The following is a 12,157-nucleotide window of genomic DNA, read 5'->3' as shown; positions in this document are numbered from 1 at the left end:
CACAAGATCAGGAGGGAGGAGCAGAGGGAAAGTGCGAGGGAGGGGAAAGTATTTCAAAAAGACTCCATGCTGAACACAGAGCCTGACATGGGTCTTGATCTCAAGACCCTGAGATCATGACCTGAGCTGAAACCAAGAGTTGGATTTTCAACTGACTGAGCCATGCTGGTGCCCTGAGAGCACTGGTATCTTTATCAGCCATTCATTTCTAGAAATTATTTAAATACTTTGGGTAAAAAGCCTATCTCTTGAGAGATTAACAAAATGAGAAGAATATTTTCATTGCTTAATTTTCTGAAGATTGTAGTTTTCTTTACAAAATGTTCTTTATACAGGAAAGAGAAAATCATTGGATGATGCAGTGAGAATCAACTGTACAATGTAGGTCCAGTTGTCATTTAGCTTGAACTTGCCAAGACAGAACAAACATTGTGAATGTTGGATTCGAACTTGAAAGGTAAGACTCATGAAACATACCTAGTCTGTCTGACATAAAAGAAAAGAATACTTCTTTCAAGTTATCTTGGCTAAATAAAATAGCAAGAAGTCATTCATGTCAGGATTTACTTTCATTACTTATTGGTCAATGACAAAAATATTAAAAATAAGTTCAATTTAGAGATCTTCTGTAGCTGGAGAAAACAATTTTAGAACAGAATAACGGTTTTATTTTTTATTTTTATTTTTTTGGTCTTAAAATAGCAAAGACAATCATAAGACCTTATTAAGCTAAAAGAAAAGCACCTGTAAAAACAATAATTACCTGCCAAGAAATAAGTTTCTTTGCTATTCACAGGAGGTTAAGGAAGAGCTTAATGAAGGCAATTTAAGAAAACAGATGCCCTGCTGTTTTTGGTCCTCTTACAATTTCCAGTTGTAACTATGGCTGGTTACCACCTGAATCAGTCTAGTAAAAATGTATGATTTCTTTTTATAGTTTAAATTTTGTTACCTATTTAATATATGCACAGTAGTACATTTAACTTTAGATACTTAACCTTGTCACATTCTAACATGTACAGATTATCTCTTTATCAAATATTCTCATTAAAATGTCACCCATGAGCACAAACATGGTATAAAAGATGAAATGGATATCCTAGGTTATAAAGTCATGTTAAAGAAAATAAAGCAGAGGGGTAAAGTTGTAATGCTAGTGTTTAAACTGCCTATATATATATTTTTTTCTGACTGATAAAGTACTCTTAAATACTCCCCTTAAATATTACCCATGGTTTCTTTGGCAATAAGAGGGAAGTACTCAAGAAAGTTCTGTTATTTAACATGGTAAGTAGAGTAAAATTCCATGGATTTAGATGTATTTTTCAGTGTGTGATCATATAGACAAGATAGAGTAAGATTTCTTTTTGTATAATTTATAAAGAAAGCAATTGCCAGGAAAAGTGACAGTTTACTTAAGGGAAGGGCTTGCCAGTTATTTTTTTAGTAGCCATTTCCAAATATGTGAAGAAAGATTTTCTATTTTAATAAGCAGGTCTCTGATGTATCTTTATGTACACCAAAGTAATAAAGTGGTTTGTTTTAAATTACTAATTTAGACTAGAATTTTCTATAATTAGTTAATATTAAGGCAGAGGAGGAAGAGCATGAGTAAGGCAATGGAAGAATACAGATGACATGCCTTAGGCCCTCTTGCTTTGTTCACTTAACTGGAAAGTTTTCCTGTTAATCTACAATCATGGCACAGCATAATACAGGTCCCTACAGCTGGGTAGTATATAACAGCAATATGAAAGAGTAGAGAAATAAATCTCACATCTATTACTGCCATGACATCCATATTGAGTAAAGTTTCAGTTCTGCTTGTCATCAAAGTAGGGAGTTCATAACTGACTGGTTAAAAAGGAAAAAAAAAAGGCTCCTGGGTTGCTCAGTTCATTGAACATCAGACTATTGATTTTGGCTCAGGTCATTTTCTCATGGTTGTGAGATGGAGCTCAGCATCTGGCTCTGCACTCAGCAGGGAATCTGCTCAAGATTCTTTCTTCTTTTCTCCCTGCCCCTCCTTTCTCACTCTCCCTCTCTCTAAAAATAAATTTAAGAATCTTAAAAAAAAAGAAAGAGGGACACCTGGGTGGTTCCGCGGTTTGGCGTCTGCTTCAGCCCAGGGTGAGATCCTGGGGTCCTGGGATGAAGTCCCGCATCGGGCTTCCTGCATAGAAACTGCTTCTCCCTCTGCCTGTGTCTCTGCCTCTCTTCCTGTGTCTCTCATGAATAAATAAGCAAAATCTTTTAAAAAAAGAAAGAGAATTCATTTTAAACAAGGGCCTTTAATACAATAACTTAAATTCTAAACCTTTAGTTATCATGGGAGCAATATTTTACACAATAGTGAAAGATAATGTGACAAGAAGAGGAACTTCAGATACATGAAAATCTATTGTTAAAGCATCATAATTCTACTTGATGGTTATTTTCATATTGACTGTTTTGAAGTCACTACAGTAAGTAGAAACACCACATAATACTAAAAAAATGTGGCATTACTATGGGGAAGAGAAGCTAAAATAACATCTTCATTTTCCAGTTCATAAAGTTCAACCAAGACATAAATATGTACACTAAAGCGGTGAAAAACTAGGGTAGGAATTCAAATATTTATTGAATACCAGGCCTATTATCCTCAGTGTCAATTGTCACATACAATTTTCTTTTTGTATTGAATAACCCAATAGCATTAAACTCTCAAAAATGAATTAACAGGCTTACTTTACTGACAATCAGTCACATACACTTTCTTCCTAGACAGCAATGACTTTTGCACCACCAAATTAGCTTCATTGCATTGCTTGTATATTTTATCCCTTAAATACTATATGGAGGGATGGGCAATCAATAAGTTCTGTTCCCAAGCAGGATGGAAAAGTGTCAATCTAACTGTCAGAAGACACACAACCATGAGACTAACACCAGAATCAGTCTTTTAGAAAATGTCCCAAAGGCAATAAATCTAACAGATTGGCAGTTTTCAACCAAGAAACCACAAAATATATGGTGTTTTCCACTTATAAATATTTCACTTTCAGGAAATAAAGTCTATGGCTTTTCATAAGATTTCAGTACATAATTAATTGGTTATAATTCAGCCAGAGTGGCCCTCTTCCATGTAACATACCAGAGTTTGTAACCTGAAGAGGCCCAGAAACGAATAGAAGAAATAGACATTAGTTCAGTTTAGTCTAGATAAGATTTTAGGAATCCTGAATAGGAAGTAAAGCTCTCAGTTCAAAGGATGCCTTTTTGCTCATGCAGTATTAGGTAAAGACAATAAATCAGAATAGAGTTAGGTGTGAGGTACTACAGCAATGTAACTGACTAACTCAAATGACCTCTAGGGTATTCCTACCTATGAGATTCTACACACAATTTAGGTTTTGAAATGACTGTATTTTTCCCAGTGAACAATATTCATTCTGAATTTCATCAGTAGAACGGAGGGAGACATATCAATTGTCAGTGAGCAAAGAAGTAGCATATTTTGACTTTAGACTGTGGCACAGCTATTGACTTCATTTTATGGTGCCATTCATTAAGACAATCAGGCCCTCTGAAAACCATTCATGGTGCTACTGTCAACTATTACTGTTGAACCTGGTTTCAAGAAGCTCAGATGCTACAACATTCTTATCCTAACACAGGAAGTTTATCTTCCCTATAGCATTTTCAATCAATCAGAACTTCAATTCAGCTTTGGTGGCCAATTTAGTCATTTAGTGTTAAAGCTACCCAGAATCGATCATTGAATTGCTATGAACAGCTAAGTTCTGAGAAGCTTCAGGGCCATGAAAGCTGAAGATTTCATTGTCTATTCAAGTTCAAGGGTATATGTTCTGCATTAAAGTTTAGGATCAGGCTGAGAAAGTTTACAGGGCCCTTTATTGAGTGATTCTTAGGAAGCTATTTGTGTGTCCAGATCTATCCTGACTTTTTCTTCTTGCAGTTGGGCAATAAAAGATGATCAGTAGTAGGAAATAATATAAACATAAAATGATAAATTATGTAAACAGACAATTGTAGGCACTGCTGAGGAAGGTGAAACTTAGGCAGACACCCCTCCTCCACATGCTACTCAGGGTTTTTATGGGTAGAGATTTGCTGACAATAGTGCCTTCATGACTCCAATTTAGTAGTATTTCTGCTGAAGTAAACACAACCTCCTAGTTTCAGGAAATGAAGACATCTTTTTTTCCCCCTACAGTTCTGTGCCAAACAGGAGGTTTCACGCTACTTTAAAAAATGTACTTTTAGGGAGACAGAACATGAGGGACTCCTAACTCTGGGAAACAAACAAGGGGTGGTGGAAAGGGAGGTGGGCGGAGGGTGGGGGTGACTGGGTGTCAGGCACTGAGGGGGACACTTGATGGGATGAACACTGGGTGTTATGCTATATGTTGGCAAATTGAACTCCAATAAAAAATAAAATAATATATAAAATAATAAAATAAAAAAAATAAAATAAAATAAAATAAAATAAAATAAAATAAAATAAAATAAATAAAATAAAATAAAATAAAATAAAATAATAAAATAAAAAATATACTTTTAGATGTAAGATGGAAATGGATTTTACACCATGGATATCCAGCTCTCATTTTCAGAAGACCACAGATGGGGAAAAATCAAAAAGTGTATCTGTGGTATATGAGAAACAATGATAATATTTGGGAGTGGAGATAGAAGGGACATATTTCCATAATCACCTGTCACTCCCATCACTATAATATTACCCTTATTAATACCTACCAGGTTATTTTCTAAACCCAGAAAGATACATATCTTACATATCTGAAAATCAACACACAGATTTCCTCAGAAACACAAGCCGTGTATTGGAGCGAAGTCCTAGTATAAGGTGTTGAACATAATTTAGTTTTATCTTAAAAAAAAGTCTGAAAAAATAAATAAATAAGTTCTGATTAGTAAAAGTTTTGATGTGAATGTAGATTCAATATTCAACTATATAACCACAAATATAACATAAAATTATGCTGCCTTTTAGCTAGAGGAAGTCACTATCTATAGACTTGAATTTCCTAGTCCCTATCACTATTCCAAATAATGCTCCTGGCCTTCTCAGAAAGGAAAAAGAATGACTGGACAAAGGTGCTCCTCAAATACTCTAAGCTATTGATATATTCCTACCTTTTTGAAGACCTATGCAAACTAATTTCAGGACTATGAAAACATTTTTTAAATGCACATTTTTTTTCTCAAAAACAAGTGGATCTATTGAAAGGATCATATGGTTCTTATCTTTCTTTATGAATATGGTGTATCACACTGATTGATTTGTGAATATTGAACCATGCTTGCAAACCAGGAATAAGTCCCACTTGATTATGATGAATTATTTTTTAATGTATTGTTGGAATAAGTTTGCTAGTATTTTATTGAGAATTTTTGCATACATGTTCATCAGGGATATTGGCCTGTAGTTGTCTTTTTTTAGTGGAGTCTTATATTTTTTTAAATTCAATTTTCCAACATACAGTGCATCAGTAGTTTCAGATATAGTTTTCAATAATTCATAAGTTGCATATAACACCCAGTGCTCATCACATCATGTGCCCTCCTTAATGCCTATCACCCAGTTACCCCATCCTCCCACCCACCTCCCTTTCATCAGCCCTCAGTTTGTTTTTGAGTCAAGGGTCTCTCATGGTTTGTCTTCCTCTCTGATTTTCCCCATTCAGTTTCCTCTCCTTCCCTTATGATCCCTTGCACTACTTCTTATATTCTGCATATAAGTGAAACCATATGATAATTATCTTTCTCCATTTGACTTATTTCACTTAGCATAATACCCACCAGTTCCATCCACAGTGATGTGAATGGTAGATATAGATTCTTTCAAATGGCTGAGTTTTATATATATATATATATATATACACACACACACACACACACACACACAATCACATCTTTATCCATTCATATGTTGAAGGACATCTCAGCTCCTTCCATATGGTTTTGGAATCAGGGTAATGCTGGCCTCATAGAATGAGTTTGGAAGTCTTTCTATTTTTTGGAATAGTTTGAGAAGAATAGGTATTAAGTCTTTAAAAAGTTTGGTATAATTTGCCCGTGAAGCCATCTGGTCCTGGATTTTTGTTTATTGGGAGTTTTGTGATTACTGATTCAATTTCTTTTCTGGTTATTTGTCTATTCAAGTTTTATATTTCTTCCTGTTTCAGTTTTGGTAGTTTATATATTTCTAGAAATTTATTCATTTCTTCTAGGTTGTCTGATTTGTGGGCATATAGTTTTTCATAATATTCTCATAATTATTTGTATTTCTGTGATGTCGTTTGCTGTTATTACTCTCTAATTTGTGATTTATTTGGGTCTTTTCTCTTTTCTTTTGATGAGTCTGGATAGGGGTTTATCTTTTTTTTTTTAAAGAACCAGCTCCTGGTTTCATTGATCTGTTCTATTGTGGCTTTAGTTTCTATATCATTGTTTCTCTTTTAATCTTTATTATTTTCTCCCTTCTGCTGACTTTCAGCTTCATTTGTTGTTTACCAACCTCCAATAGGTGCAAACATCTATTATTTGAGATTTTTGTGCTCCTTCATGTAAGCCTGTATTGCTATATACTTCCCTGTAGGGACCACTTTTGCTGCATCCCAAAGGTCTTGGAACATTGTGTTTTCATTTTCATTTGTTTCCAAATATTTTCATGTTTCTTTCTTGATTTCTTGGTTTACCCATTCATTGTTTAGTAGCATGTTGTTTAACCTCCATATATATGTGGTCTTTCCACATTTTTACTTATGGTTGACTTCTAGTTTCATAGTGTTGTGGTCAGAAAAGTTTCATGATATGACTTCAATCTTTTTGTATTTGTTGAATCCTGATTTGTGACCTAATATATGATCTATTCTGAAAAATATGACATGCACTTGAAAAGAATGTGTATTCTGCAGTTTTATGATGGAATTTTCTGAATATGCTTGGTTGCAGGGTTTTTTTTTTTTTTCAGTGCTTTGACTATATCGTGCTACTTTCTTCTGGCCTGCAAAGTTTCCTTTGAATAATCAGCTGATAGCTTTATGTGGTTTCCCTTGTATGGAACTGTTTTCTTTCCTCTCACTACTTTAAAAATTATCTGTTTGTGACTACTTTTTGCCATTTTAATTATCATATGTCTTGTAAGGTCTCCTTTGAGTTGATTTAGTTAGGGACTTTCTGTGACTCTTGCATCTGGAAGTCTGTCACCTCACCCAGATTAAGGAAATTTTCAGTTATTATTTCTTCAAATAAAATTTCTGCTGCCTTTTCTCTCTTCTTCATTCTGGGTTCCCTATAATGTGAATGTTTTTAAGCTTGGCAATTTCTCTGAGTTCCCCTAACCTACTCTCATTTTTTATTGTTTAAAATGTTTTTGAAGTTAAGCTTGGTTGATTCCCATTACTCTGTCTTCCAACTCACTTATCTGTTTCTCTGATTCCTGTAGTCTACTATTTATTCCCTCTAGTGTAATTTTTTTAAAGATTTTATTTATTTATTCATGATAGTCACACAGAGAGAGACAGAGAGGCAGAGACACAGGCAGAGAGAGAAGCAGGCTCCATGCACCGGGAGCCCGATGTGGGATTCGATCCCGGGTCTCCAGGATTGCGCCCCGGGCCAAAGGCAGGCGCCAAACCGCTGCGCCACCCAGGGATCCCCTTCTAGTGTAATTTTAATTTCAGTTACTGAGTTCTTCATCTCTGATTGGTTCTTTTTTATATTTTCTATCACTTTGTTACAGGTGTCACTGAGATCCTCCAGTAAGTAGCCTTATGACCCCATTATTTTCAATTCTTTATCAGGCAACTTGCTTATCTCTGTTTTATTTAGGTCTCTTACTGTTATTTTGTCCTCTTCTTCCATTTGGGATATATTACTCTGTGTAATTACTTTTTATAAATTTGTTTTACTTTTTTAGAAGGAGAGAGAGGGAAGAGGGTCAAAAAGGGAATCTTAAGCAGGCTCCATGCCCAGTGTGGAGCCCAACTTGGGGCTTGATTTCAAGACCCTGAAATCATGACCTGAGCCAAAATCAAGAGTCAGATGCTTAACTGACTGAGCCACCTGGGCACTTCTATTTTATCTAAATTTCTGTGTCTATTTTTATGTATTGGAAAAGTGAGGTATGTCTCCTCATCTTGAAGGTAGTGGTCTTATATAGAAGAGGCCCTATAATGCCCCATAGTGTAATGTCTTCTGTTCACCAGAATATAGTATTTCAGGGACGTATCATATTTGTGTTGAATGCATCCTACTTTTGTGCTTGAGCTTCAGTTTCTTTTAGTCTGGTCAGTTGCAAAGGTCCTATTTGTAGTTGTAAGGGTTTTGTTTCTGTGCTGTTAAGTGGCTCATCTGGGGCTGTCTTGGGCTTGTAGTGGGATCAAACCAGATATTTGCTGTCAGCTCATTTGCCAGAAGTGCATTGGCATCTAACTACAGGCCACACTTCTTGCATTTTTCCTAAGAGTCTTTGTTAGTGGGCAGGGACTATGATCAGACTAGGTGTCTGTTTCTAGTCTATCTCTTGGGATTGCAACAACCCCAAACTGCAGGGCTCTTTCTTTGTGTTGCTCCCTCTGAGGTTTTTGTTTATGGGCAGGGCTGGCAGTCAAATCGGATTTCTTCCCCCAGGGTACTGTTGGGTCTGCACTCGAACTGGTATGTGTGGTTTGCTTTGGAGTGAGGCTGACCACTGTTGGGGCTGTTTGAAGAATTAGATAAATCAAGTTCTTTGTAGTGATTCTTGCTAAGTGGGGCAGGTTGAATGGGGCAAGGTTGCAGGAGAAAAAAGGTGCAGTGCACAGTGTTAACCAGGTAGGTGGTGAGTTTGTGATTGCTCTCACAGGTGTCCAGGTATCTAGACTGGGGAGCAGGAGAAGAAATGGTGTCTACCAGATCTTTTCTTTTTATTCACCCAAAGATTTCTGCCCCTCCAGCACATGTTCTGAGATTAATAAATATATCTATTTCCTGTACAACCCAGTGGTTTTCAAACTTCTGTTTCTATACTTATCATAATGGGACTATTTGGTTGTTGTCTCGTTATCCTATTGCCTTTAAGCTATCCTGGAGCTGAGTCTGATGATTTTTTTAAATTAAATTATTAAGCCACACTGCTTCAAAAACTCATGAAGTTAAGCCTCTTGAGTTTTCAAAGCCTAATATTATAAGGACTTGTCATCCTAATGCAGGTTTCCCAAGTCTCTTGGGACTGATGTGAAGTCTGTTTCTTTCCGTACTTGATCTTTCCCTTATCTGAATTTCTTGTGTCCCTCCAGTCAGTGCTTACTCTTGCAGGGTAGTTTGGTTCCCTACCAGGACCATGCCCTTCTTACCTTTTTTTAAAAGATTTTTTTTATTTATTCATGAGACACACACACACACACACACACACACACACACACACTGAGAGAGAGAGAGAGAGAGAGAGAGAGAGAGAGAGGTAGAGACACAGGCAGAGGGAGAAGCAGGTTCCATGCAGGGAGCCTGACGTGGGACTTGATCCCAGGTCTCCAGGATCACACTCCAGGCCGAAGCTGGCGCTAAACCGCTTAGCCACCAGGGCTGCCCCCTTCTTACCATTTTTCATGTCACCTTCTCCTTAGAATTAACTGTGGAGATTCTGTTCTGCCAGTTTTCTGTTCATTTTCTGGTTTAGTTACCTGATGTGACGATTATCTAGATTTATCTATGTGATGAGGTGAACTTAGGACCCTCTTACTTGGCCATCTTCCCAGATTCCCTCCATTTTGAGTTACTTTCCTATATGATGTTAGAATGTGGTCTCATTTCATTCTTTTGTATGTAGCTTTCCAGTTTTCTCAGCACCATTTATTGAAGAGATTATCTTTTCCCTATTGTATATTTTTGCCTCCTTTGTCATAGATACCATATAATTTGGGGTTATTTCCAGACTCTATTATGTTCCATTGATCTATGTGTCTATTTTTGTTTCAGTACCATATATTTTGATTACTACAGATTTGTAGTATATCTTGAAATCCGGAATTGTGATACCTCTAACTTTGTTCTTGTTTCTTAGGATTACTTTGGCTATTTGGGATCTTTCATTATTCCATACAAATTTTAGTATTAATTGTTCTGATTCTGAGAGAAATGTTGTTGGTATTTTTCAACTTAAATTCAAATTAGTTGACATAAAGTGTAGTATTATTTTCAGGGGTAGAATTTAGGGATTCATTAGTTGCATATAACACTCAGTGCACATTACATCCAGTGTCCTCCTTAAGGCCCATTACCCAATTACCCCATCCAAACACCCACCTCCCCTCCAGGAACTCTGTTTGTTCCCGATAGTTGAGTCTTTTATGGCTAGCTCCCTCTCTGTTTTTATCTTATCTTACTTTTCCTTCCCTTCCCCTATGTTTATCTGTTTTGTTTCTTAAATTCCACATATGAGTGTATGCAACTGAGGAATCACTAAACTCTACCTCTGAAACGAAACAACAGAACAAAACAAAACAAACTTTTTGCACAAAAAAAAGAAAGAAAGAAAGAAAGAAAGAAAGAAAGAAAGAAAGAAAGAAAGAAAGAAAAAAAGAAAGAAAGAAAGAAATCTGGTCCTTAAGCCCTGCTGGGTACAAGAATTCGTGAAAATCAACCCCTCTCATTTTCCCAGCCAATGGCTTTGGGTAAATTTTCTCCTTGTGTGTTCCTCTGTGTTTTTCTCTCTCACCTTTCTCTGTAACCATAGCCTCCTCCCCTCTGCATCACTCTTGATCCTTTTCTCCCTTAAACCACATATTCACCCTTCCTATGTTCTTTGATATGGCTTCTTTTCTCCCTTTAGTTGTAGAGTTTTGCCAGTCTTAAGGTTGATATCTGGGGTATTTAGAATAATTTGATACTTCTCTAGTTGTGTTCATGTGACAAGATGGACCTAGGGTTCTCCTCCTCCTCTGACATCTTCTCTCTCTTCCCTCTGCATCTATTTAGATTAATGTTTGATTTTCTTTTATTAATGTGATTTATTACATTAATTGATTTGTGTATGTTAAACTATGACTGCATCCCAAAGAGAAATTCAACTTGTTCATGATGAATGATCCTTACTTTGCAGCTGAATTCAGTTTACTAAAATTTCACTGATAATTTTGCATCTATATTCACTGATAATTTTGCATCAGGGATATTAGATAGTTTTTTTGTGATGTCTCTGCCTACTTTTCTTGTCAGGGTAATATCGGTCTCTTAAAATGAGTCTAGGATTGGTTTTTCAATTTTTGGGAAGAATTTGAAAAGGATGGATGTTAATTCTTCAAATATTTGAATTCAGCAGAGAAGTTATCTGGTCCTGGATTTTCTTCACTGGGAGATTTTCATACTGATTTATTCTCATTACTTGTAATTGATCTGTTAAGATTTTCTATTTATTCCTGACACAGTCTTGATAGGTTGTATGTTTATTTAAGATTTTTTTTCAATTTCTTCCAGGTTGTCTAGTTTGTTGGCATATTATTATTCATAGTATTTCTTAACCATTTTTAATTCTGTAGTTGCAGATGTAATGAATTTTTTATCATTTATAATCTTGTTGATTTGGGTCCTTTTCCTTCATTCCTTGTTTAGTGAACAGTTTGCAAAACTTATTTCTAGAGAGAACAAACTCTTAGTTTTGTCATTCATTTATATTGTTTTTCTACTTTCTATTTCATTTATTTCTGCTCTAATCTTTATAATTTCCTTCCTTGCTGAATTTGCGTTCCATTTTTTCCTTTTACTAATTTCTTGAGGCAGAGTTAGGTGGTTTGTCTGTAATCTTTTTTGTTCCTTAATACAGCATTTAGTGTTATGAACTTTTTACTTAGAGTTGCTTTTGCTACATCCCATAAGTCTTGGTATGTGTGTTTCCATTGTTTTTTTTCAGGACTATATATTTTTTAATTTACCTTTTAATTTCTTCTTTGATCCATTGGCTGTTTAGGGGAGCATTGTTTAATTCCATATGTTTGTGAGTTTTAAATTTTTTCTCCCGTAATTGATTTCTAGTTCCATACTAGTTTGATCAGATTAGATACTGGGTATGGTTTCAGTCTTACCGAATTTGCTGAGATTTGTTTAGTGGCCTAAAATAAAGTCTATATGAGAAAATATTTCATGTGCA

Source organism: Canis aureus, chromosome X, assembly GCF_053574225.1.
Source record: "Canis aureus isolate CA01 chromosome X, VMU_Caureus_v.1.0, whole genome shotgun sequence".
Taxonomy (NCBI): domain Eukaryota; kingdom Metazoa; phylum Chordata; class Mammalia; order Carnivora; family Canidae; genus Canis; species Canis aureus.
This window is presented reverse-complemented; position numbering follows the sequence as displayed.